The sequence below is a fragment of the Halictus rubicundus genome, chromosome 2 (assembly GCF_050948215.1).
Source record: "Halictus rubicundus isolate RS-2024b chromosome 2, iyHalRubi1_principal, whole genome shotgun sequence".
Classification (NCBI taxonomy): domain Eukaryota; kingdom Metazoa; phylum Arthropoda; class Insecta; order Hymenoptera; family Halictidae; genus Halictus; species Halictus rubicundus.
Window position 1 is genome coordinate 15,509,573 of NC_135150.1, and position 27,475 is coordinate 15,537,047.

The window sequence follows — 27,475 nt, forward strand, 5'->3', positions numbered from 1 at the left end:
TTGTAGACACCGATTTCTTCCGACTCGACCAGCTCGAATTATTCCAAACTCCGTGTTGTCCACTCCTCGACAACTTCGGCGAACTCTAGCATGAATCTGTAAGACTTTACTCTTTCTCAGAATAATTAGGAATCTATTCCAGTAAATTTTAGAGAGTTTAGAAAACATCTAGAACCCTTGTAGAGGCTTATCGCTTCGGACTTGACCGACTTCAATTATTCAAAAATTCTGTGATCGTGAATTTATTCACTCTTTCTCAGAATAATTACGAAATTATTTCTGCAGATTTTAGGGGTTTTAGAAGACCTCAATTGGACATCTAGAACCCTTGTAGACGCTTATTTCTTCGGACTCGGCGAGCTTGAATTATTCCAAACTCTGTGTTGTCCACTTTGCGACTGCAAAGTGCACAACTTTGTGCTCTCAATTTTCTACCTTTAAATTGTACATGTTTACTCTTTCACGAAATAATTAAAAAATTATTTCAGTAAATTTTAGGGGTTTTAGAAGAACTCAATTGGACATCTAGAACCCTTCGAGACACCGGTTTCTTCCGGCTCCAACAGCTCCAATTATTCTTTTAATTACTCTGTGTTGTCCACTCCTTGAAAACTTCGACGAATTCTTTTTCTCTTTCTCAGAATAATTAAGAAATTATTTCAGTAGATCTTAGGGGTTTTAGAAGACCTCGATTGGACACCTAGTCCCCTTGTAGACACCGATTTGTTCCGACTCGACCAATTATTCCAAAGTCTGCGATTGTGAATTCCTTTACTCTTTCTCAGAATAATTAAAAAACTATTTTAGTAGATTTTAGGGGTTTTAGAAGGCCTCGATTGGACACCTAGTCCCCTTGTAGACACGTATTTCTTTGGACTCGACGGGTTCGAACTATTCGAAACTGTAGGTCGTCCACTTCTCGATTACTTCGATGGGTTCCCATGACCTCAATTTTCTATCCTCGAATTATAAAGTTGTGACCTATTTTCGACAGATTTGGAAACGGTTTTAATAGATTTTGGGAATTTTAATAGTCCTCAATTGGACATCCAGTTTCCTTATAGACACGTATATCCTCGAACGAAGCTCGAGCACAAATTATTCCAATTTATACCTACATCGCAGGCTTGGACATTATCCAAATAAATTGTTTGGAAAATAATCGTTAAGATAATATATTCTCTTATTTGGCTACATATCATGTGAAATAATCATATGCTAATTTATGTGAACAGGCAAATAATTTTTTCGAAATTATTTCATTATTTGAATTTCAAATGACATTCAAATAATTTTTCCATCTCGTCTTTCGTTTGATCAAATCATTCCTAATCTCCGGAGTTCTATTAGTTTTGTGCCGACTTCGGCAAATGCGTTAACAATTTTAAAAGCGAATGCAGTTAAGGCTTAATCGTTAAGCTACAGAAATTAGCATATGTAAATTTAATAAATATTGTAGTTACTTCGATAACCTTTTCTTGAGGTGAAATCATTTGCTATTTTATTACATGAATATAATTTATTTGATTCGAACGCCAAATGAAAATTAATTTTTATTTCTGTCGTTTTATTTCTTTTATATAATTCTTTATTGATTTCTTGATTACCTTAATGGCTTCCCATATTCCTAATTTTCTATCTTTAAACAGCAAAACTTCACTTTTGTTCTGAACATGAAAAAGCAACTTTAATAATTCTCGATTAGGCATTCATTTCTTTCGTAGACATCTATTCAAAATTGTCCATTACAAATTCTCCACATTTTAGAAGAGCTTCCACATTTTAATTAGACAAAGTGAAAGAGCCACATTAATAGCCACAAGGTTGTCCAAAAACATCTCTTGGACTATACTTCATTCGCGTGCCGTAATAAACTAAACCAGGCATTTGCAAATCAGCCAGGCCGAAAGGTGGAGAAATCATTTTGGCTAATCCGATCTATCAAAACTAGCGATCCCACAAACTTCTAATAAATCTAAGCAGATTATCATCTATTTAAAAAATTCCACTCGGCTCCGGAATACACACCCAACTAATTAAGGAACAACGAATAACAAGCTATCAGACAGTATATCTGGTAATTGTCTAATATTTTCTAGCGAGTTGTTAATATTACGGAGTACAAGTCGTACGATTCCCAGGTTCAAACGGGGCCTGACCAACGTTTGCGGAAATTCGAAAATTATTCATCCGTTCAAATCAGATTTCAGGACAACCGGATTACTTTCGAAAGTAGAATACCGAGAAATACGATGATCGTCCTGTTAAAAATAAATGTTGGCCTACACGAATGTCCCATCTGATACACGAACGATGATTCGGATAAATTCCTGAGCCCATGTTGATTGCTTCTCGTTAACTGATTTCAGTGTCTCTAGGAGTTGAATGAAACATTTCGCCGGAAATAGGCTGGGGTTCTGCGAGCGCGTGTCAAATGATTACTGTTGGCAAACATCTTCATTAAACCCTTCCGGCTTATCCGATTAACGTAGTATAAAGTCGTCCGTGCCTCCATATTGCGTAATCGGTGTGAACCAGTTCCGCGTGAAAATGTTCCTCCCACAAGTCGGCGGGAATGCTCTAAGCGGATTAGCCGAACGGCTGAATAGGGAAATCCAGTTATTGCCATTTTCCCTCGAGACCGTGCTAATCCGCACCTCCTGCCTGCGACTTGACCAGCACTTTCTCGAATTTCCATTGTCGTCGTCTGCGGTAGCGATCGCACAATTCGATTCGGAAACGATGCTCGATCCTCGGAGTGACTGCGTTCGACTGCTCGACTATAAATCACGCCGGTGCTTCGTGGTCTTGAATCGACTGTTCGAGCGTCGAGAGTCTCCTTGTCTCGTCAATTTTACTGCGCGGGAGTAATTACGTCAGCCTCTGCGTCGTTTCATCTCTAAAATTATAACGATCGCGTCGCTGGCACTCGTTCGCACGGCGGCTTGTTCCGGTTGGCGGAATTATTACGGGAACCTATATGTAATCAATTATTTTGAAATCTAAAACAAACTTTGTAGTAAATACAAGTTTTTATTTCTTAATTTATTATATAATCTCCATCATTTTCAAGGATAGTTTGCCATCTTTCCTGCAAATTTTCAATACCCCTCTTATAGAAATCCTGGGTTCGTCAAGCAACATATGACTCAAGGTGTCTCCTTACGTATTCTACAGAAGTGAATGTTTTATTTCTTAAATAATGCTCCAGAGATCTGAAAAAGATGATAGTCAGAGGGAGCAATATCCGGTGAGTACGGGGGTGCGGTGAAACTTCCAATTGCAATTCTTTAATTTTTTCCTGAGTGAGTCAATTTGCAGTATTACACCCTTTGTGTGGACTAAAGAAGCCCTGTTTTCCAGTAGTTCTGAATACAGCCGTTGTAATTGCTAACAATACAACTGATCAGTAACTGTTTCTCCAGGTTTCAACAACTCGAAGTGAATTATGCCACGACAGTCCCACCAAATGCACAGTAACACCTTTCTAAGTGTTAAGCTTGGTTTAGGGGTTGATATTACGGTTTGATTTGCAGAAAGCCATTGCTTGGGACGCTTTATGTTATCATAAAGAATCCATTTTTCATCTCCGGTAACGATTCTGCTAAGAAATGGATCTCTACGAAATCTGGATAGCAATGAAATGCAAATTGATGGACGAATATTCTTGTTGGTCTCAGATAATTGATGCGGTACCCATATTCCTTGCCTATATGCCTTTCCCAGTTGAGGTGCCTTTGTATAGTTGATCATGTGGACCCAAAGCTTCTTGACAATTCTTGTATACTTAATTTTGGATCAGCTTCCACTAGAGATTTTAGGGTGTCATTATCAAATTCAACTGGTCGTCCACTTCGAGGCCTGTCAGAGAGATCATAATCACCAGTAGCAAACCTTCTGATCCAACGTTGACACTTGTTGACCTTCAATACACCTCCATAAACATCGCAAATTTTCTTTGTTGTTACCGTTGCATTAAATCCCGCATGAAAATGAAAAAGTATGCAATGACGAATACGATCCTCGGAAGGTACGGACGCCGCCATTTTGTTACAGGGTTGTAAAAGAATTATACTTTTTAGAATATTTTGAACACAAGCTGCTTTACCGAAAACTGTAAAAGAATACGTGTTTCCTCTTCAACGATCGGTACAGAACTAAAGGCAAAAGAAATTCTTTGCAAATAATTGATTAGGGGTACCCCTAATATTAGTTCCTCCGGTGGGGGAAGATATCCGCAGCGTCCTCGGTAGCATGCGGTCACCCAGATACTTCTCAAGTGGCGTGCCCTACCGTAAATTAAGGGAACGTTGACCGGGTAAAGGGTGAAAGTGCCCGACGGAAGGGTTGAATGGAAGAAGGGGGGAAATGGCGCGGGCTGGCTTGGTAGACGGTGTAAATGTTTTGAAATCCCCGGCACTCGTTGTGGGTGGAGCCGGGATACGACCGAACCGAATATACTGTTCCATTCTACGAACTCTGCGTCATCCGCGTTATAGAAATCAGAATTTCCGCTTTCGCGCTACCTGTGTTTCCACCTTCTTTTCTTTCGCAATTGACCTCCTTTCCTTTCTTCCAAAGTCTCGATTTATTACCACTGTAATTTTATTGTTTTTATCTTGTATACAACAATTCCAGACTGTCCATTCTTATTCGAGATTTGCATTTTAAAGTCAAGTTCTCCTTGCGTTCTATTCAGTTTTCTCAACTAATGTACACTTATTTCGATCCAGATGTTTTTCTACATTTTAAAAACGACAATTTTATTTGCCAATTGCAGCGTGATAATCGCAGTATGATAATCCTTGCAGGATAAATTAAACACGAGAATAGAATTTCTGTTGACTATCGTAGAGAGATTTTGTAAACTCGGTTTGGCGGACATTTGACCTCGAGTTTCAAGGTCAAAAGGTCAACAATGTGTTTTTGGTGCATCGTATTCTACTCGTCACGAGGATAGATAGTGTAGAAGGAACTATCAGAGTAAAAACTCCAGCGTTCTTTTAAAAAATTAGAATAAAATTTTTTCATCACTGAACTGGTTTTATTTATATTATATTTTCAGTCTGATGGAGTTTATATAGCCTGCAATTAATGAAGCTGTTGGAAATTATTTCTTGGCACGAGGAATATATCGAAAATGTGTATAATATAAATAAAATCAGTTTGAGAATGAAAAAATTTGCCATAATTTTTTAAGAGGATGGTTGAGTTTTCACCCACTGCTTCTTTCGTACTATTTATCCTTGTGACTAGTAGAATAAAATGTCGCTCAGCTAGAGCTCAATTAACCAGGCAAAAATTCAGTTCATATAATCGAACTTCCACTGTATATATTTACAATAAAAATGTGTGGACCAGTTGCAGACAAACGAACATTTCAAGAGTCTAAAAACCTTGTTATATTATTCTCAACTCATTGGAATGATTGATTGTAGAAATAAATGTCTATGTGGCTCCTGTATTTAGCAATTAATGCAGACTGTTCTCATTTCGCCTAAAAATTCGCAGTCTAACGGAACACTATATTTCTCAGCTAGATTACTTGGAAGAGAGTGAAAAGAAAGGGTCCGATAAGATAAATTTCTTGGACAAGTGACACCTTCTCTTTTTAAGCGAGTCCGGTCAGAAGAATGGGGATTCTACGAGCATTGATTCGCTTAGGCTAGCCCCGTGAGGCGTCGCCTCCCTTAATCCCGGGCCTGGCGATGTTATCCATTTATTTCGGATTGTGGGCGTGCGGTATCGCAAGCGGAATCTTATCTCGGAGACTTTAACCAGCAATCTGGTTAGCCGGCACGCTGGTCTGTCGTTAATCCGCGGATTGACCGTAGCGAAACCGAGTAATCCTTGCTCGCCGGGGGGTACGGGGGGGAGGGTCACCCCTCTCATCTCCCGCACCGAAAGCAAATATTGCAAAATTTGTCGTTGCCCCGGGACTCCCTTTTTCTCCGTCGGCGACGCGGAAAGGTGCAGCCACGTTAATCCCAATTTAAATGGGATCCATCTGTGCCGGACAAAAGTCTCACGGGATGGGCAGAAAAGTGGGCGTGTGCGCTCCGCGGCTAAACGAAAATCTGCAAAAGAAGATCCTCGGGATGCTAGGCCACCGTGAAATTGTCAACACAGAAGGCAAGCCGATGCCCCCGAGATCCTCGGAGACGGGGGCCGGTCGTTCCGGGACGAGCTCGGAGTGTCCAGCTTTGTTTTCGTCTGCTCGAACGAACTTCGGGGACTTGTAATTGGAAAATCTATTGGGACTCTAAGCTGCGCTGAAAGGGATACTTTGGAAATTTATTCTCGGTGATAATGAGATAATAGAAAGACCTGTTGGGCCTTCAGTTAATAGTCTCGCCGGGTGAAAGGGTATTGTTTTGATTATCGTTATAGATACCCTACTAGTACTGCATTTTTAGGTACCTCTCAGTTATCGAAATCGTATCACATAGATTTTCTATTTATATTAAAGAATTATTAGGAGTACAGAATTTCCTATGGTCGTGCAGATAAAAAAATCCTCCCAGCTCCTGTTACTCTAATCTTTACTCGTCGGAAACGGTTTTCCAGAGAAATCGGCACAGTTTCCCCCGAAAGGATGAAATTGGAAGAGAATTGATCCTCGGAGGATCGCCAGGGAGGGAATTCTCGAAGGCTCGCGCAAAAATCAGGCGACTAACGCCGCTATTCTATACTATATTACATTAAAGAATCATTAGGAGTAGAGAATTTCGTGATTCATTATGGTTGCGTAGATAAAAAGTCCTCCCAACTTCTGTTACTCTAATCTTTACTTTTCGGAAACGGTTTTCCAGAGAAATCGGCACAGTTTCCCCCGAAAGGATGAAATTGGAAGAGAATTGATCCTCGGAGGATCGCCAGGGAGGGAATTCTCGAAGGCTCGCGCAAAAATCAGGCAACTAACGCCGCTATTCTATAGTATATTACATTAAAGAATCATTAGGAGTAGAGAATTTCGTGATTCATTATGGTTGCGTAGATAAAAAGTCCTCCCAACTTCTGTTACTCTAATCTTTACTTTTCGGAAACGGTTTTCCAGAGAAACCGGCACGGTTTCCCCCGAAAGGATGAAACTGGAAGAGAGTTGATCCTTGGAGGATCGCCAGGGAGGGAATGCTGAAAGGCTCGCGCAAAAATCAGGCGACTAACGCCACTATTCTATAGTATATTACATTAAAGAATCATTAGGAGTAGAGAATTTCGTGATTCATTATGGTTGCGTAGATAAAAAGTCCTCCCAACTTCTGTTACTCTAATCTTTACTTTTCGGAAACGGTTTTCCAGAGAAACCGGCACGGTTTCCCCCGAAAGGATGAAACTGGAAGAGAGTTGATCCTTGGAGGATCGCCAGGGAGGGAATGCTGAAAGGCTCGCGCAAAAATCAGGCGACTAACGCCACTATTCTATAGTATATTACATTAAAGAATCATTAGGAGTAGAGAATTTCGTGATTCATTATGGTTGCGTAGATAAAAAGTCCTCCCAACTTCTGTTACTCTAATCTTTACTTTTCGGAAACGGTTTTCCAGAGAAACCGGCACGGTTTCCCCCGAAAGGATGAAATTGGAAGAGAATTGATCCTCGGAGGATCGCCAAGGAATGAATGCTGAAAGGCTCGCGGTAAAATCAGGCGACTAGTGCCGCTATTCGGTAAAAAAAAGGCCGCAGTTAATAACGACATAAAGAGAGCCGTGGCGAATAATCAAGAGATACGGTCGGTCGTTACGGGTCGCGATGACGGAGTACGCAAAGCGGAAACGCTTTAATGTACGTACAGGACGGTGGAAACGAGCGACCGGTCGCGATCGTAATTGCAAGGATTGCGAAGTGGTAGATCAGGGGAAGCAGCGAAGTAGAGAACCGTGTCCCCCGTCGTCGATATCGCAATCGCTTGTCGCCAGGGCCTGGCGAAATCGCGTCCACCGCGGAGGAGATTTCAACGCTTCCCAGAACCCGTTGACGACCGGCCGCGACCCGTATGACGGTGTACGATCGCCGATTCACCGCCGGTTTCGTGTCGCGAATACAATTACAGTTCGCGGAAAACGCAGAGCCGCCGCAAAAGTTTCCCGGACAACCCCTGACCCGTGACCCCGAAGGATTTTACGCACCTTTCTCCGCGATGACCGCGCTATGAATCTCGCATACTGATTTTACCGCTTGCGGTCGGCTCGCGATGAATATTAGATTCGCACGGTTCGGTCGGAAATAAAGTGTATTACCCGACTGCGATTTCTACAAAATTACAAGCCAACTTATACATGCAGATTTTAACGAGATTTTGGTCCAATGAACGTTTAGCGGTGTTCTGCTTTGTTTTTGCACTTTATGCTCGATATTGTTAGTTTCTCATATGCAACGACGTCGTTTCAATGAATGTATTAGCTGAATTGGAATGACCGTTTTTGTACGTGGTAGTTTTGTGTTCGTTTTTTGCTCCTTGTTTGAAGTCGTTCAATTTTCGTACGCAGTACAGACCTTTTAAGTGAATTAAAATCGGCGTCTTGAGTGTAGTAAAGTATTTTCTTTATCATTCTATGCTTGAATTAGTTAGCATTTATTTGTAATGTTTAGCGAGTGGACCACGGTCCTTTATGCAAAGTAAAAATGTTCTAGGTCAGTTAACACTAAACCTACCACGGTCAAAATGGCCGGTTTTATACTTTGCAATTATTGAAACTATAGAAATTCGTTTATGGAAACTAGTGGAATAAATTTCCTTGTTCAAGCATTTATTATATTGAAAATTACGGACAATGTTAATACAATTAGGGTTGCCACTTTTATAAGGCAATATTTACTAGACACTGTCAATGCTTGGTAGGTTTAGTATTAAATTCTTCCAACGTCTCTGCTAATAATTTTGAGCCATTTTTATTATACGTGCAATCTATTGATACAGACGTTTTACTAAATACAGAAATATGATTATGTGAAATACAGAATTATGACAGAATTCGCTAATATTTACCCGGATTCTCTTTAGATTTATATGCGTATTATTTAGAAAACAAATCCTTAGTGGTTGAAATAAATTTCTGTTTAATTTCAGTCTTCGTTTATGGACCCACAAAAATCAATATGAGTGGTTTGAAGGCTATCGAATTTCACCCGTTCATAATGATCGAAATTCCGGAGCGTTTGTGTCGCGTCGAGGCAGCAGGGCAAACGGAACGAAGACAAAATGCTCGAAGAAGCGACCAGATCTTCCCCAGGGACAAGTTGAAATTTAAATTTCCCGGTCGTAACTGCAACTGTTTCGCATTCTCCCGCAAAGCAACCTCGCCGCCCGAATATTCCTCTGCGGCAATTATAACGGTACGCGGTTTAAGACCATCGATTGGCTTCTGCGAGCGAAATATTTCGAGACCGAGACGCACAATGGCTGCCATAGTGAAGGAACAAACGCACCCTTAAGGGCTGTGTTTCGGGGGCCGCACCGGCTGGACACGTTGTTCACCCTTCCGGGCCTCGGATTTTATGGTTCGGAATTGTGCAGAAAGGGGCGTGTTCAAAGCGTGCTACAGCAATAATTTCGACAAATGGGATTATCCTAATACTGGTAAATACGCCGAGAAATTCGAGGGCCTGCCTGCCGGTAGAACAATGTGTCCGCTCGGTCCAAGGAAGACCGCCGTTAACCCTTCTGCACACAAAACCCTTATATGATATCGAGCAAGGGTTTTATGGTCGCTCGTATTTCTAACCTGCAAACTGCTTTCTTACCTTTCTCTTTGGTCCTTTCACTACCATCCGTATAACAGTTTAAAAAGAACATATTCAAGTGTCAACTAAGTCTTAATTAATTTCATTCGTTGGTACACGATTCATAAATAAAAAAAAAAAAAATAAAAAAATCACATTCGGTTCACCAAAAAATGAAATTTAAATGTTTCTCGTCCGCAAAGGCTTTTTTCAGCCTCTTCGGATTTCATATTTCGTTCAGACATTTTTATTTTGCACAGTCGGGGGCAAAATTAAGTGGACACCCATTAAATGCTAGTAACTTTTTTAAAAATGCACGATCGACTTGAGTTTTCCTGGGTTGTTAAAAGAATTAGTTTTCTAGGTAATCAAATTATCAAAAGTAGTAATACATGCTAATTTAATTCCTGTTCCACAAAATTGGTGAGTTTTTATTTTGCATAAAAATCCACAGTGTCGCGATGAAATTATTTCCTACGCAATACAGTAATAATTCACAGGTTGGTTGTACACTAATAATCGTTATTCTAAAATTCCGACCGCATTCGCACCCGAGAGGCATACCTGGATCACAAAAAGGTGCCACAAGTACGTCGAGTTTTTTTTCATGGAACTTTAGTATGCAAATCGTATACTTCCAGTCCACGCAGATGTTGCGCGCGGCGTAATATCTTTCCAAGAAAGTTTTCCAATATTTTCTGCCGATTCCGAGAACTCGCTACCTGAAACACAGTTCTCTTCTTTATCTGTTGCATCTCTGAAACAGAAAGTAGCGGTTGCGCTCGGTCACGCGAAAAGTCGACGTTCGACTTTCGAACTTTTCACTGACAGAATGTTAAACGGAATTCAACGAAACCTAGAAAGAGAGAGAGAGAGGGAGAGAGAGAGAGAGAGAGAGAGAGAGAGAGGGAGAAAAAAAATGAAGAGTCACGTTATAGCTTCCGATTTAAAGAAGTTTGTTTCAGAGAAACGTTCCCGAAGTCAGACGAAGAAGCTACCAACACGCTACGAGCCGAGAATCGAATAACCTAACAACGAATCGTAAATCTGCTGGCCGCGCACTCTACGAGAGTCCATTATGCCGGGCGCATGCTGGTCAAATTTTATTAAGGGCTGTCTTCGTCGGAGAAAGGGAATAGAATCGGGACAAAAGGGAGGAGAGACAGAGCGGGATAGGATCGGAGAGCGGGAACGGGATAGAGTCGGAGAGCAACGGCAGGGACAACCCTTTGTCGGAACCGGAGAACACAAGGACGTCTTCAAGAGGTGGACCGTAACTTTCGCGGTTTCGGCTTGCTAATTTCCGCCGCAAATTTATTTATGACACTTGCAAAGCGCGCGTCTCGTCCATCTGCCTCCCGGGTTCCAATTACAGCCAGCGTTCACGAAAATTGTGAGCCCTATGCCCATTTTCCGAATACGCCCTCCTCGACGTTCTCCGAAACGCACTGCAGCCTCGTGCTAAATCATCAAATCGTTATTGAACCTTCGCTCATTTATTTCCTATCGACGTCCCAAGATCAATGTGGAAATATTTGAATGAACGTACCTACTCTCCAATTTACTTAGATCATTAAGATTAATAACGTCAAAAATATTTCAGATTTCTTAAATCTCTTACACTCTCTTAAAATTTCTTAAACCTCCAAAAATATTTGAGATTTCTTAAATCATTAGGACCAATAATGCACCGAGAAATATTATTTGCCTCAAAAGAATCCTTAGAAGAATATTTTATGCCCTAAAAATTTTACAACTTGGACACTCAGGACAAAAGACCATCACAGAATATTATAAAAAATTGTATAACTAATGCTATACACAATATTATGTAAGCTCGAGTGATTTCAATGCCCGGCGCAGTGGACTCACCGGTGACTTGAACGCTTGGTACAGCGACGACGTTTCGCTATACTCGGCCCATGCCATTAGTTAATATCGTGAGTTTCAAAATTTGTAATTCCGTTAATAATCGCCCCGTACGCCGCGCCACGTGTGATTCACGCGCTCCGGTCGCGGCAACTTTCGCCGAAACTAAAAAACAATTAGACGAGCTCCCCGAATTTCACTCTAATGAATAATAATCGATTTGTGGGAGGAGCGCCGGGCAAGAACGGTGCTCATTAGGCTGCTCCGTTTCGACAAATTGATTTCACTTTCGTAAGTGAATATTACCATTTAAATGATGATAGGTTTGCGTGTATTTAAATGTTTTTTTCTTTCCCCTCGGCGACCGGCCTTAATCCCAGGCGTTCATAAACGTTAATACGCGTTTCGTCGATGAAATATTGGAATACTCTGTCATATTGCGTGATTCGGTTGATTTTTTGTTTCCTTCTGGTTCGAGTGTTTCGAACAGGTGTCCGATACATCAACGTCCCCCGGGCGTCTATCGACGGATTGTTTGCAATTGATATCGGTATAAACGTATTGTCGGTTCTACGGCTTGTCAGACGGCTCGACGATAAAATATATAACGTCGACGGGCTTAGGATGCTCGGAGGTTGTTATCAAAGCCCCCGACGAGCCTTCGGGCATTAAATCTTCAGAGAAAGTCGCGCCGCTCGAAGAATACATGTCCGGTTTCTCTAATACAAGCGATATTTTCAGACGGACACGGAAAGATAACGAAGCGTCGGGACGCGTTCTAAAAATCCCGTAGAAATTTGTCACGCGATGCGCGAACCGTGTTTCCGTGGCTAGAGACAAATTTATTCGAATTAGTTTGCCGCCGTCGGCCTTCGTGGACACGTATCGCGGTATCTAAAACGATTTTCTGTCGCGAAAGAAAAAAAGAAAAAAAAATACGACCGATTCCGTCCGCGGGTTAAGTAGGTTGGAATGGGACCTTGTCCACGCGTCGTTGTCGATGATCCCAGATGTGGATGGATCACCTGCGGACTTGCTATGCTGTTCGGTATTCTTGAGGGATACGTGCTATTGCAGCGGTATATTGCTCGTTTCAACGGTTTCCCGAGGGGCTTTTAACTGAAAATTACCGATACCGGGAACCGCCACGCGTTGATCCTCCGGGCTCGTACGCCGCGAAGATGGATGACGGCTGATGGACAATTTATTAAGATCGATATACGGTTCGCACGTCGTTCTGTTTACCACGCGGATATGCGCCTGCGTCTGACAACCGATCCGGAAAGATCGAGCGATCTTCACGAACCACGAAACGGGAAATATAAAACTGAAACTCGTCGGGAATATGTGTAATATTTTGTAACTGTACGCTCGGGCAACATTCCGGTTTTACCTATGACTGCATTTCCGTAAATTACGTCATTCGCAGGGGCAGAGTATCATAAAATCGGGCAGCGAAGGGTAGAGTCTTCTTAATCTTTGGGGAGCCGGTATTCTCCCATCGGAAACTAGAAGTTACTATACGAAACATTTATGTGTACACGTACAGTGACTCCCAATAATATTCGGACGCTTTTGAAAATCGTGTAACTTTGTTAACCCTTTGCACTCGAAGCTATTTTAACTAAAAAACGTGACATTTCTTCCGACCTGGAATATTTCCATTCTATATATATTTTAGTGGGAGTCACTGTATATACAGGGTGGGTTGATATTGCAGTTGAGCTTGAGTGACCCTGAATGACCTTCGGTCGTTGTATTCGTCTTGAAACACGCTATCAGAATGTTAATAAAGAAACTATATTTAAAAAGAAACAGAGTTGACCTTCGTATCTCCTTGACGCCTTCACCTCTGTAAAAATTAGTACCATCGGATTATGAGTCCCTCGATACTATTTAGCGAATGTGCGCATTTTAACGTATAAGGGTTGAAGCATCGGGAGCTTTCCCGGTTACCTAACAATTTCACATCGAGTACCTGGACTCCCATGGCAAAAAACCTCGATCACCAACGATCCAGAAAGTATCCCGCCGACCAAACAAGGCTGCACAACGCGGTACTTCGCACCCAGTCCGAGGCTCACGATTTCCCGCGGTTCGCATGACCGCAAATCGTCCGGCGCGGGAAGGGCCGGACATAACCTCGAAGAAACGGAGCACGACGCGGCGGAACAGGCGGGAAAGGACTATGTGGTTAGCGGAACACAGGAAAGGAAACTAGAGCTGGTCTTTGAAGAGTGGGGGTGTTTAACAGGTAAACGAAGGGGAGCTACTAGAAACCAGTGAAGGAAGGGGAGTCAAAGTGTGTCGTGGTTTGACCTTTGCTCGGCTGCATAGGGGTTCCACAGTGTCGCGATCTTTTCGCGCCTCTGCTCTTATTTCCCATCGTCTGTGGATCTCTCCCGGAGCGTTTTCCGCGACTGTTGCTCGCTGGTTCTAGGCCCGGTTGTTGTTGTTGTTGTTCGGGCACCGGGTACCAACCAGGGAGGAACGTTTACTTTACTGCCGTCACGTCGCTGCTCGGGCCGAGCACGGCGTAGAACACGCCGGAGGAACGATCATGTCTACGAGCGCTCGGTTAGCTACCAGCGGATTGCCGCGGTAGCTACCAGCTCCACAAGCGCGCACACGAGGCTAGTTAAGATAGCGATCCGACGGCGGGCCGGCGAACAATGCCGTAAAGAAGCGGCGCTGCCAGTGAATCAGCCCTTATGGCGAAAACGTGAACGATTAGTGGCCGGCCGTGTTAACACGGAGCCAAGAGACGCCGCCCTCCGCCCTACCCCCCTACGGACCAGCCCCTGGACCCTATACGACAGACTCCCTCGACGATTTCTTTATACCCCGTAATTGAGAAATAGAGACGACAGTCTGCCCGGACCAGCGTCAGTCCGCTCCGCTCCTCCAGGGTGGTCCGCCAGCTTTTTTCCCATTCCTCGGATCGTTGAACGCGTCCACGCGGTTTAGCGCGACGTGATGACTACCGGCCGCCAACGACGACATTGTTCCGACGACGTTATTCGATTTAAGACGGGACGCGATAGCCCTATCGAACGTTGTATCGCCGGATTATTGGTTGTCAAGGTCGGGGTCGACGCCGCATCGATGGAGTTATGGGACATCGGACCGGGATTGAATTATTCCGGAAGATGCAGTCCTCCGTGCATGGTGGGGATGTCTCTGGATGCCAGCGTGACGGGATCTCTTTCCTTTAACACTTTCGCTGATAGATTTCGCCACTGTGAATTGTACGAGGTTTGTTAATCCCCCGGGGAAATGATTGATCGCCTCGCAGTCGCATTAGCAGAAACTGTGAGGGTCAAGTAATTAAGGATGCACATTTTTTATCCTGCACTGTAGAGTTGTCCTCTGGGCAGTTAGCGCGAACGTTCATCATTTATGCTGGTTTAAGACTTGCCACCGTGAGCGTCTTTTATGTGCAATTTTTGCCGCTTGGCACGTTAAGTGCCAAAAATCAATCCTAGAGATTCTGACAAGATCAGTGTAATTTAATTAAAGAAACCGAAACTAGAAATTTAAAATGTGTTAAAGGGAAGCTGTCATAACCCTTCTGAATTCTAAAGATCCTAATAAAATTCGATTTATCTGGATATGTCACAATAAAAATGAATTTTTAAACCTAGTCAAAAATTACTGTCAGTCATATGTGACTGACGTGGCAGTTAACGTGTTAAAAGCCAAGACTCCGTAGATTCGCGATAAGGTAGAGCGACCACGTTACCGACAAAAAAAAATGGTTTTACGTGCCTCAACTTTTCGTCCTTATATGAGAATATTTTTCGCCGGGAAAGGGCTCATTCGAAAGAGGAAGGTTCAATATAGCGAGCGCTGGTCATGAACCGACGTGATTATGCAGATATTTGGTAATATTAGGATAACCCATAAGTAATCAATTATTTGCAAAGAATTTCTTTTGCCTGTAGATCTGTACCGATCGTAGAAGTGGAAACACGTATTCTTTCGCAGTTTTTGGTAAAGCAGCCTGTTTTGAAAATATTCTAAAAGGTGTAATTTTTTTACAACCCTGTAATAAAATGGCGGCGTCCGTACCTTCCGAGGATCATATTTTTATGCGGGGTTTAATGCAACGGTAACAACAAAGAAAATTTGCGATGTTTATGGAGATGTATTGAAGGTCAACCAATGTCAACATTGGTTCAGAAGGTTTGCTGCTGGTGATTATGATCTCTCTGACAGGCCTCGAAGTGGAATTTGATAATGACACCCTAAAATCTCTAGTGGAAGCTGATATGTCGACCTATGTCGCAACTAATGGATTGATGCTCTCCGTTTTCAGTATTTCTGTTGTTAAAAATTACAGCTACTGATTTCCACCATAAATGCATAAAGAGCAGTTAGTACGATATTATAAGACAGTTCGTATGTACCGGGAGGAATGGAAAGATGCTAGAAGAACAATTCAATTTCCCAGCCCGAGAATGCAGTATCATCCGAAGCTGAGGGAAAGGGTCGTTCGCAAAAGTGTCCCGGCAGCCACCGCTCGGAACGAACTTGCGCGAAGGTTCGACGCCGAGTTTCCGGCGGATCGTGCGGGTCTGTTAATCCTAACAAATCGAATTCAACCGTCGCGAAGCCACGCGCTCCGGGGTAAGAAGGTGAAAGAAGCGGGAACGATGGTGTATGATAGCGGTAGACATAGGGAAGCAACGAGCTTGACGAGGGGGGTGCGACGTCAAATACACGAGGAAGTAAGCGAGCGATAGACAGAGAGAGAGAGAGAGAGAGAGAGACTGGTTGAAAAAAAAAGGAAATAATAAAGCGAGTCAGTGCCAGGTGCCCGGTTCGCATAAGAAGGCGTCCAAAAGCAGTGCGTGTCATTAGAGACCGTGAAAGACGTGACAAATGACAGTCTGTCTCGTCTTGAATGCGCATTGGCGCCCCCTATCGCTGCCATTCGTTTGTTTGCGGTCACACATTGTCGTGCTGCGCCGAGGAGACCGAGAGGCCCGGTCTCTCTTCTTCGTTCATCGTGGAACCTCCGCCTCGTCGATGCGCTGCGACTCCGCTGTGAGAATCTGATTCGCCATGGATCCTTGGGGATGTTTTGACGGCCGGTTGACGAGCGATTGTCCTTTCGACTTCTGCTGCCCTTCCGAGTGCCGCTTCATCCACCTTTACCCCCCCCCCACCACCCAACCCGCTTCTTTCTCCCTTTACGCCTGCTGGCTTCCTTTTCCGATGGTCTCGAGTGGTCTCGATTAACGAGCACGCTTTTTTTTTGCGTGACGGATTCCGAGGAATGTGACTCGGAACCGACCAATGGGAAGCGACGGAACGCTTCAACGAGGATATTGATGGATTGAACCACCGGCATGATGAATATGACTACCAAAAGCGCCATGCGATCGCAGGAGACCCGGAGGAGACTCAGAGATGAAGTGGCTCGGGGTGGTTTCATGAAATTGGTGTTCGTATGTTAACACATTATTTACCGGCGATTATTTCGTAATTTTTTAAGAGATTGTCGGTAAAACCAACAACTCTTCCCCAATAATGTAATTTTACCATTTTGTTCCTGATCATTATATGTAAGATAATTTTTAAGACTTTTGAGGTAGAACACAGTTATTGTCTATTATTGGGCTACCGGCAGATAAAGTGCTTGATTGCTTTAACTTTTCAAGACGATGAGTTTCATGCTCCAAAAAACCAAACTTTTCTGCCGATCTAGAATATCTCCATGCTGTAAATTATTCAATAAAAACAAATTTAACACTGAACTTACCACGGTCAAAATGACCGGTTTTATATTTTACGATTACTGAAACTGTGAAAATTCATTTATGGAAAATAGTGGAATAAATTCCCTTGTCCAAGTACGAACAATCTTAATAAATTTGGGGTTGCCATTTTTATAAGGCAGTATTTACCAGATATTGTTAATGCTTGGTAGGTTTAGCGTTAATAAGGTACAAAATATATTGAATAATGATGTAGCAACACGTAGTAGCGCCTCAGAGTCGCCACTCAATATTTTAATATTCTTTCTTCAACATAGACCCGGACTCTGCCGTCGGAGGGTCGCCAGAGCCGAACAGTAAAATTTTCGCCGCAGTTTCTCCCCTTTCAGAAAACCAGGAATAATCGCGTTCCCCACGCCTTTCGTTATACATGAATGATCATGCAATAAAGTCGTATATCAAAGAAGAGAGTTATCTGCGTACACACAGCAGAGAAATACCCGAACACTCCCGTTCCAGTTTCCCAGGCGAGGTGTTCGGTAGTCCCATGGAACAACGCGGGATCCTCGGTACGGGTATTAAACGAAGATCATTGTACCTCTAACGATCCGTTCATCCTCGATTATAAATCGCGGCTAGATTTACCGTCGACGATGTAACAGGCTCCTCGGGGCCGGTGTTCCGCGGCGATCCGAAAGACCTGAAACTCGCGGGCACACCGTAGAAAACACTTGCCACGTCGCTTATCCGGCGATCGTACGAAACGAATTACAGACACGCCGTGATTCGAGCTTCGTCGGTGGAACGTTATCCCCTTCGCACGCCTTTTCCTTCCTGCTCCTATGATTTAACCGCGTGCAACGCAGCCGTGCCGCTCCGCACCGCTCCGCGCCGCTCCGCGCCGCTCCGCACCGCGTTGTATCGTTCTGCGCCGCGTTGCAACGCGTTGCATCGTTCTGTACCGCGAGTCGGTGTGCTCGTAGCGCGTTGCTGCGCCTTCTTCTTCTTCTTCTTCCCGGCCAGTCGGCATGATTTAAACTCATTGGGTGCCACATCCGTGCGCTTAAGTCCGACACGCGCGTTCACGCATACTGCCCGCGGATTCTACACCCGTAGAATGCATCCCTGCATCTCCGTACCCGTGGCTCGACGTTGCCGTGCAACGTTCGTGCGCAGGCCCATGTCCCGGTTGCCACGCAACCTGCCTCACGGCACCACCCACTCATCAGGTAGCCGAATCTGCTCACACTGGTCCCTTTTTCGTCGGACCACCGACGCGATACTGATTCCGAGCTGGATTCATCGTGGATCGCGATAGAGGTCTGATCTGAATCTGAGGCGTTCGTATCAGGTCCGTTCTAGTTGACAATACAGCGAATTCTCGATATATGTCAACAACACGGGTCTTGGCAGCGTCGTGTATCGTGCAGGAGACATACCCGAGCTGTGTTATGTTTACCGAGGCCTCTCGAGCTTCGTGGACCCTCACGGGGTATACCCCGCGGTAGAGGGGATAATTCCGCGACTCTTACCATCCGTACCTCGGCGACATATATAGAGAAATCACTGTATATGGTACCTTGCATTTTATGTGTTCCCTCCAACTATTTTCATCGTCACGAAATATTTTAGATACTATTTAGCACAAAGTTCAAATATTTTGTTTTAGATTACCGAAATGAAAATATTTTATTTTATGCTCTAAATTATCTGAATGAATTTTATTTGTAGAAAGTTTCCTTGCATTTTATTATTATCTGTTCCCTCCAACTATTTTCATCGTCAGGAAATATTTTAGATACTATTTAGCACAAAGTTCAAATATTTTGTTTTAGATTACCGAAATGAAAATATTTTATTTTATGCTCTAAATTATCTGAATGAATTTTATTTGTAGAAAGTTTCCTTGCATTTTATTATTATCTGTTCCCTCCATCTATTTTCATCGTCACGAAATATTTTAGATACTATTTAGCACAAAGTTCAAATATTTTGTTTCAGATTACCGAAATGAAAATATTTTATTTCATGTTTTATCAAAATGAATTTTATCTGCAGAAGTTTTACCGTTCATATAAAGTAGCATTTTATTTTAATTGTAGAGTAACGATCGTTTAAAATAGTATTCGAATTATTCTTCCCCAAAATTCTTACCCGGGTCAGTTCGGTGCCCAACCTCGACTTTTGCACGCATTGTCGGCCCCGTTTCGTGCATCAAACGAGGTACTACTGTATAAAGTTTCTTCAACTTCTTCAGAACATTTGGGCATTGTAATCTCAAACTGCATACCCGAAAGCCCCTGAATAAATTTTGCAGAATTTCAAAATGGCCCCGGATAAATGTGATACTCCTCAGGAATCAACCTCCTTCTTCGCAAAGGTATAAATAGAAGTAGCGTACTACTTTAAGTTCCACAAGTTTCAAAAATGAATTTCTCCGAATTTTTGATTTCTGGAAAAGCTGACAGGAGTACCACGAGCAGTTCGGGATCGCATTTGAATAGGAGGGCCGTTCAGGCCAGAAAAGGATCAGACGGAAAGGGCAACGGATGCTCATCATCGTCTAACCCGTGACGCATGTGCTCTCGGGCAGTCGTGTAGCGAACGAGGATCGTCTATCAAACGACGACTAGAACAATGGCCCGTGACTTAGTAGGAGCGCCTCCGCGACATGACACGGCGTGTATACCGCATGCGAGCAGAAGAAAGCGGGCGCCTCGCTGTTCTAGCTTCCATTCTGTAATGATCTACACAAATCTGAGCCGGACGTTTCCTGCCCCGGTGATCCGTTCACACAACCGAGTGCCTCGTCTTCCGATCGGCTCGCCCACGCGTTTCTTTTCGATCGTCCCGGTGACCGGCCTTGTTCCACCGACCGAATGCTCTTCGGGGATCCCGTGTAATGGACACGGGCCTACGAGGGTACAAGAGCTCCATTGTTTCACCGTCGTGTACGGGGAAAAAAAAAGAAGATGATAATGATCGGATAGTGGGTACACCGGGTATCAGGCTTGCGATGCTTCGGATTCCAGGTGGTTGTTTTGATTAGTGACGACCTGAAGATGTTCCCCTTCGTATTTGGTTAACATAGAGGTACATGAAGAGTCCTGCTGCCTTTGCCATGACGTGGACCATGAAAATGATTTTAGGTGGAATATGGAATTTTGTTACTTGTCATGTCTTCATCCGTCGCAGATCAATGCTATCAAAAATTGATAGAAATGAAAATTGACTGCAGCATTTGCAAGAAGTAGAAGCAAAATAGAAACATCTTCCTTCCATTATTGATTTCAGTAAGTTGAAACTAGTACATTGAAATTCTAAAATTCCTTTAATCTGTCTACTGTGCTTCAATTTTATATATTTCTATCATTATTTCAAAATGAAAATTGATTGCAGCATTTGCAAGAAGTAGAAGCCACATAGAAACATCTTTCTTCCATTACTGATTTGAATAAGTTAAAACTAGTACATTGAAATTCTAAAATTCCTTTAATCTGTCTACTGTGCTTCAATTTTATATATTTCTATCATTATTTCAAAATGAAAATTGACTTCAGCATTTGCAAGAAGTAGGAGCAAAATAGAAACATCTTCCTTCCATTATTGATTTCAGTAAGTTGAAACTAGTACACTGATTTTCTTCAATTCCTTTAATCCGTCTAGTGTGCTTCAATTTTATATATTTCTATCATTATTTCAAAATGAAAATTGATTGCAGTATTTGCAAGAAGTAGAAGCTACATAGAAACATCTTTCTTCCATTACTGATTTGAATACGTTAAAACTAGAACATTGAAATTCTAAAATTCCTTTAATCTGTCTACTGTGCTTCAATTTTATATATTTCTATCATTATTTCAAAATGAAAATTGACTTCAGCATTTGCAAGAAGTAGAAGCAAAATAGAAACACCTTTCCCCCAGTATTGATCTCAATAAGTTGAAACTAGTACATAGACATTCTAAAATTCCTTTAATCTGGTTGTTGTTTCAAACTGCGCTTGCCCAGCTTCGTCAGAAGTGCATAAAACGCGTTAAAAGATTGCGAAGGGTTAATCTGCTCGGTGTGTTCGATTGCGCCAACTAATTTCGAAATTGACGGACAGAATCCGCCGTAGGCAGAACAGAAGTTAATTACAATTGTTCGAAAGTATCAGGTCGAAGGTATTCGGCTGCCTGCTGCTGCAGCAAGGAATGTCTTCGAGGGCACCGGGTGGCATTAAAGTCTCCGAGGTTCCGAGTAGATCGGAGGTCGCGCAGGGAGGAACGGGGTCTTAAATAGGAGTCCGTTCGGGGCCCGAAATAAAACGCGTGTTCGACGCTCGGTATTAGAGGAGAGGCGGGCGTTGGATTCCCGTGAAACTCGATATCCGTTTATCAAGGATCCACTTTGCTCCCAGGACCCGGTGAATTGCTCCCGGTTTCTTGTCGCCGATCGGAACGTAAAGCAGCCACGTACACGCACTCGGACGTCCGTGAACGCGAACCCGGATAGTTTTATGGCGGCCCTCTGCCTTCCCGTAAAGCGTTTCGCTAAGAACTCCCGTGTGTGCGCGCGAGCGCGCGCTCTCTCGGGGGGAACGGGAGAGGACGAAAAGAAGAAAAGGATGGCAGGGGAGAAGGGCGAGGGGGGTTGCGGCGGCGGCGGCAGAACGACGGAGGCAGTGACTTAGTCCCGGAGGAGCGAGGAGAGGCCAGCGAACGAACGAGAAGAAAGGGAGGACAGAATGGTCTTAATATCCTTTGATTTATCTCGGCTGGGTCACGGCTCCTTCGCTCCCTCTTTCATCCTCTCCTCGTGGTCCTCCCCCTTGGACCAGCCACCCCCCGCGCAAACCGCAACGCATGGGCGGGCCAATAAGTTTTTAAATAACCATAACTCCTGGTTTTATGGCCGAAACGGCGCGCGATGGCCCACGGCCGATCTTCTCGCGTCCGCCATACGGTCAAACTGTAGCGAGCAACTTGTTTGCTTTATCCCCCGTACCCCATCTCCCTACCCCACCCCCCCCTTTATATTCGATTTGTTGCGGGGCCACGATAGGTCCACCAACCTGTCGGCGATCGTACAATGAATCCTTGGCCCCATCGCGCCCCCATGCCTTTTTCTCCCTTTGGAAACTTGTTGCTGAGAGCTACCTGCGAGCAATTTGTAAACACAAGAGGATGCCTTCTAATCACTCCGCTGAAAAATCTTCGGCCATCCGGCGGACGAAGCCTCGCATTGTGCGCGGCTAATTGCCATGGTTATACCGATTCTCTCGAGCTGTGTCCGAATAATTAGAAACAATTTGTGCGGAGTCACAATAACACGAGTAATCAAATCGAGCCTGAAATGTTCACATTCGTCACACTGATTACCAGGCTTCGTGCATTTATTGTAAACCTGATTGGATTAAAGGTGAAATCGAAAAGACGTCCAAACAATTTAGGAATACTGAAATAAATTTGAAACGGAAGTAAATTTCTACGTAGCTCTTGTATATTGGACACGGTCAACTTTTATTGTATTTTTATTCAGTCCAAATCGTTATCTTTACGAATGAATAGTGTCGAAGCAATGGCCATTTATTTTGTAATATACCTAAAAGAATATAGGAAATTTTCGAAGAAATCATAGTAAATGGTTGCCAATACAAGGGGTAAAGCACCTCCCAGTGGACATCCATACAAAAATACGGATCCACGCGAACACCCTCAATCAATCAACCTCCTCGCGTTCTCAAGAAGCTCCCGAAACGTAAAAATCGGAATTCTCACCGAGACGACTCGGCGAAGCTCTCGGCATCGCCATTTCCCAGCGCCATGTTTTCCCAGCGGACTGGGTAGCGGAAAAAAGCAACACGGCGAATTTCTTTCAGGAAAATCGATCAATTCTGCCGTGGTAAAACGTCCCGGTTCATGTCGCACGCTCGTTCACGAGTAATTACACGGGAGAGTCGAGCGGATCGGCGCGCGGAGCGGTGCGGAGCGGTGCGGATCGGTGCAGAGCGGAGCGGAGCCGAGTCGCGGCCGTTTAGGATCGAAGTCGAGGGGGCTCGATCTCGCGCACGTACGCGGCCATTATTAATGAGTGCATCTCAATCCAGTAATTTTTCCACGTCGTAGCTGGTAATGCACAAACCGCGGGGGGCGAGCAGGCTATATTGCCCGATCAATCAAAATGGGCCGAGGCCTGGCAACCGGCGCGGCGGTCTTCTGACGGGCCCTGCTCACGAATCCGGGCCGCCTTTCCTCCGGCTCACGAGAGCAACGCTGAAAATCCTCGACCGTGATCCTCGCGCGTCCTTCACGGATGAAGGACGACGAGGAGCGTGGCCAGAAGAAGCAGCTCGACGGAGCGAACCGCGTCCGAGCCGGCGATTCGACACGCGCTGGTTCAAACGGCAGCAAAAATCAATTTTTAGATTACTCTTTACGCACAGTGAATATTTCCACCCTTTCCGAAAAACCTTTTTTAACACTAGGTTTATGGGACAATTATCAAAATTGTAAAGATGCACGAATGAGAAATCATTCAACTTTATTTCTTTGGGTATATTAGGGGTATCCATAAGTAATCAATTATTTGCAAAGAATTTGTTTTGCCTTTAGTTCTGTACCGATCGTACAAGAGGAAACACATATTCTTTTACCGTTTTCGATAAAGCAGCCAGTTTTGAAAATATTCTAAAAAGTATAATTTTTTTACAACCCTGTAATTAAATGGCGGCGTCCGTACCTTCCGAGGATCGTATTCGTCATTGCATACTTTTTCATTTTCATGCGGGATTTAACGCAACGGTAACAACAAAGAAAATTTGCGATGTTTATGGAGATGCATTGAAGGTCAACAAGTGTCAACGTTGGTTCAGAAGGTTTGCTGCTGGTGATTATGATCTCTCTGACAGGCCTCGAAGTGGACAACCAGTTGAATTTGATAATGACACAAAATTAAGTATACAAGAATCATCGAGAAGCCTTGGGTCCACGTGATCAACTGTGCAAAGGCACCTCAACGAAATGGGAAAGGCATATAGGCAAGGAATATGGGTGCCGCATCACTTATCTGAGACCAACAAGAATATTCGTCAATCAATTTGCACTTCATTGCTATCCAGATTTCGTACAGATCCATTTCTTAGCAGAATCGTTACCGAAGATGAAAAATGGATTCTTTATGATAACATAAAGCGTTCCAAGCAATGGCTTTCTGCAAATCAAACCGCAATATCAACCCCTAAACCTGGCTTATCACTTAGAAAGGTGTTCCTGTGCATTTGGTGGGACTGTCGTGGCATAATTTACTTTGAGTTGTTGAAACCTGGAGAAACAGTTACTGCCGAGTTGTTTTGTCAGCAACTACAACGGCTGTATTCAGATTTATTGAAAAAGAGGGCATCTTTAGTGTACAGAAAAAGGTGTGATACAAATTGACAATTCCCGGTCCCATACAGCGAAACTCACTCAGGAAAAAATCAAAGACTTGCAATGGGAAGTTTTACCGCACCACCCGTACTCACCGGATATTGCTCCCTCTATCTATCATCTTTCCACATCTCTGGAGCATTATTTATGAAATAAAACATTCACTTCTGTAGAAGATGTAAGGAGGCACCTTGAGTCATATTTTGCTTGACGAACCCTGGATTTCTATAAGAGGGGGATTGAAAATTTGCAGGAAAGATGGCAAACTGTCCTTGATAATAATGGAGATTATATAATAAATTAAGAAATAAAAACCTGAATTTACTACAACGTTTTTTTTGGATTTCAAAATAATGGATTACTTACTAGCACCCCTAATATATTGTAAAAAAAATGGCTAAAAATGTGGGTAGACACATTTTCGTTATTTTGATAAAGTAATGCAGAATAGGCACATTTAGTGTCCCGTAAACCTAGTGCTAAAAGTGGACCGGACGACTGAGAATTTTTTGAGAAGAAAAAGAGTTTTATAGTTTTAGACTTGTTTCAAGATTGTGCAATAAATTATGGAATATTCCTGTGATTGTGCACACATCCTCGACGGGATAAACTTGTCGCACCTTATCGTTTTCTTTCATTTTCAGACGAACATCTACGTTCCTCAATTTTTTTCTTCGATTTCGGACCACTGCGACGCCTCGCCGACCATTCGATATCGTTCGAGTACGCCTGGGGAATCGTTAAGACGCACTTGCGACCACGAATATATCATTCGGACTTTTATTGACGCGGCCATCCACGCATCGCCGTCCCGTAATTCGATCTGTACTATATTTTCCTTTCGTCCGGAAAGCAACTTCTAGTCGGATGGGATTCGTACCGAGCGTAAATAAGCCGCGTCGCCGGAAAAAATTCGTCGCGCGGGTAATAATTCAGGTTGTAAATTTTGCTGGTGAAATGTCTAGGAATGTCTGGAATTTATTTTATTTCCCGAGCCTCTGGCGGAATCGTAATTGTAAATTTCCGAGAGTCGCGCGAATCGGTGACTTTCCGCTTCGTCCTCGCTCAAAAATCCGCATTCTCTTCCTTCATTTTCCTTGCAGCTCTTCAACCCCTGCTCGATCCTCAGAAATAGTTGCGCAAGAGATCCTGGGCACGCATATAAGGCAACTTATATTTAAATTGGTTACTAGTAGAAATTAATTTGTATACTTCTCTTTATTAAACCTCTCTCCACCGGTCCGATGCCAAATTTCATTTTTGTTGCGAATTTCCATGGCACTTCGTACCGCGGACTTTATAATACAACCATTCATTTACAATTTATAATTATTAATTTACAGTAATTCCTAAAAATATCAATGTTCCTTCCACTACTTCTTCGGGGGTTGTTCACGGCAGGGCAGTTTTACATTACGGCGATTATGTTACAATATTCTACAATTATTGAAATCTAAATAAATTTAATTTTGACGCAACTCTCTGCACCCCTATCCAACTCACCTCTGTATGAAAGGATTGATGCATTCGTCTAATCACGCGTCCATAATTTTGAGCTTTCGGCGCAAGAAGATCCATTAAGATTTGCAATAATTTCTCCAGAACGCTTCCCCGGGAGGGTGCAGCGTTTCCGGGAAAAAAAGATGGCGCATGCACGCGGAAAACGGCCGGGCTTCAAGCCGGGTTTCTATTCATTTTAATCGCGCGATTTAAATCACGCGGCCTGTTCTCGCTCGCGCTCATGCTCACGCTATTACGCGCATTACTAGCACGACATTAATATCACCGGGTAAGCTGCTTCCAAGCATCAACGTTTTACACGCGTGTAAATGACCGCGTACACCGACGCTCCGCAGGAGAAAGTACGACATTACGCGGTAATTATCCTTCCCTCACTTTTGACTCCGTTTGACTTCTCGACACTCGCCGTGTAAATTATTTTATTGCGCGCGAGGATCGTTCGTCGCCGGGTCGATCTTTGTCACGGATCGGTTGAGAAACGATCGGGGCTGCCTACCGAGTCCGCATCGGGAAATCAACGGAAGAACCGCGGCGATGAATCCGCTTTGTTTCCATCGCTCTAACCCTGAATCGAACTGCTATACACGCCGCGGCTAGATCGTAGATCATTGATAATGCGGGTTATATTTATTACGAACATCATTTTAATGGCGTTGCTTGTTCGGGAGTACTTAATAAATTCATCCGGCCGCGTCGAGATTCATCGCGCTGCTCCCGCGTCCGCCGGTAAACGCGTTCGTAAAATGTTCGGCAATAATTCTTCGGAAAATATCATAAAGTAGGTTGTAACTTTTAGTGATCGCACAAACGTTCGTCTATTTAATTATACCATAATTTCGTTGCGATTCATTGTATCATATTTGTAATTGACTGCGACGCGGTGAACGTGAAATCGTTTTATGTCTTTTTAAACGCGCCTGCTGTGTATTTATGAACAAACATTCGACGCATTAACCGTTATTTCGTCAACGATCCGTGCAAATAGAGAACATGATAACTAATGCGAACAGAGATGGGAAAAGGTAAAATCGTTTTTAAGAATTTTTAAATATACAGAAAAAATGTTTATGAACGTAAATACAACATTTTCTCTAAACATTTATTTCTTTATCGATATGGACAACACGCATTCATTGATGATCTTTTTAACAATTTTTTGACACACACGCACACAAGACGTTTGTATACCAAAATTTAATCGATGATTAAAAAAATACTTGAACAAATCTT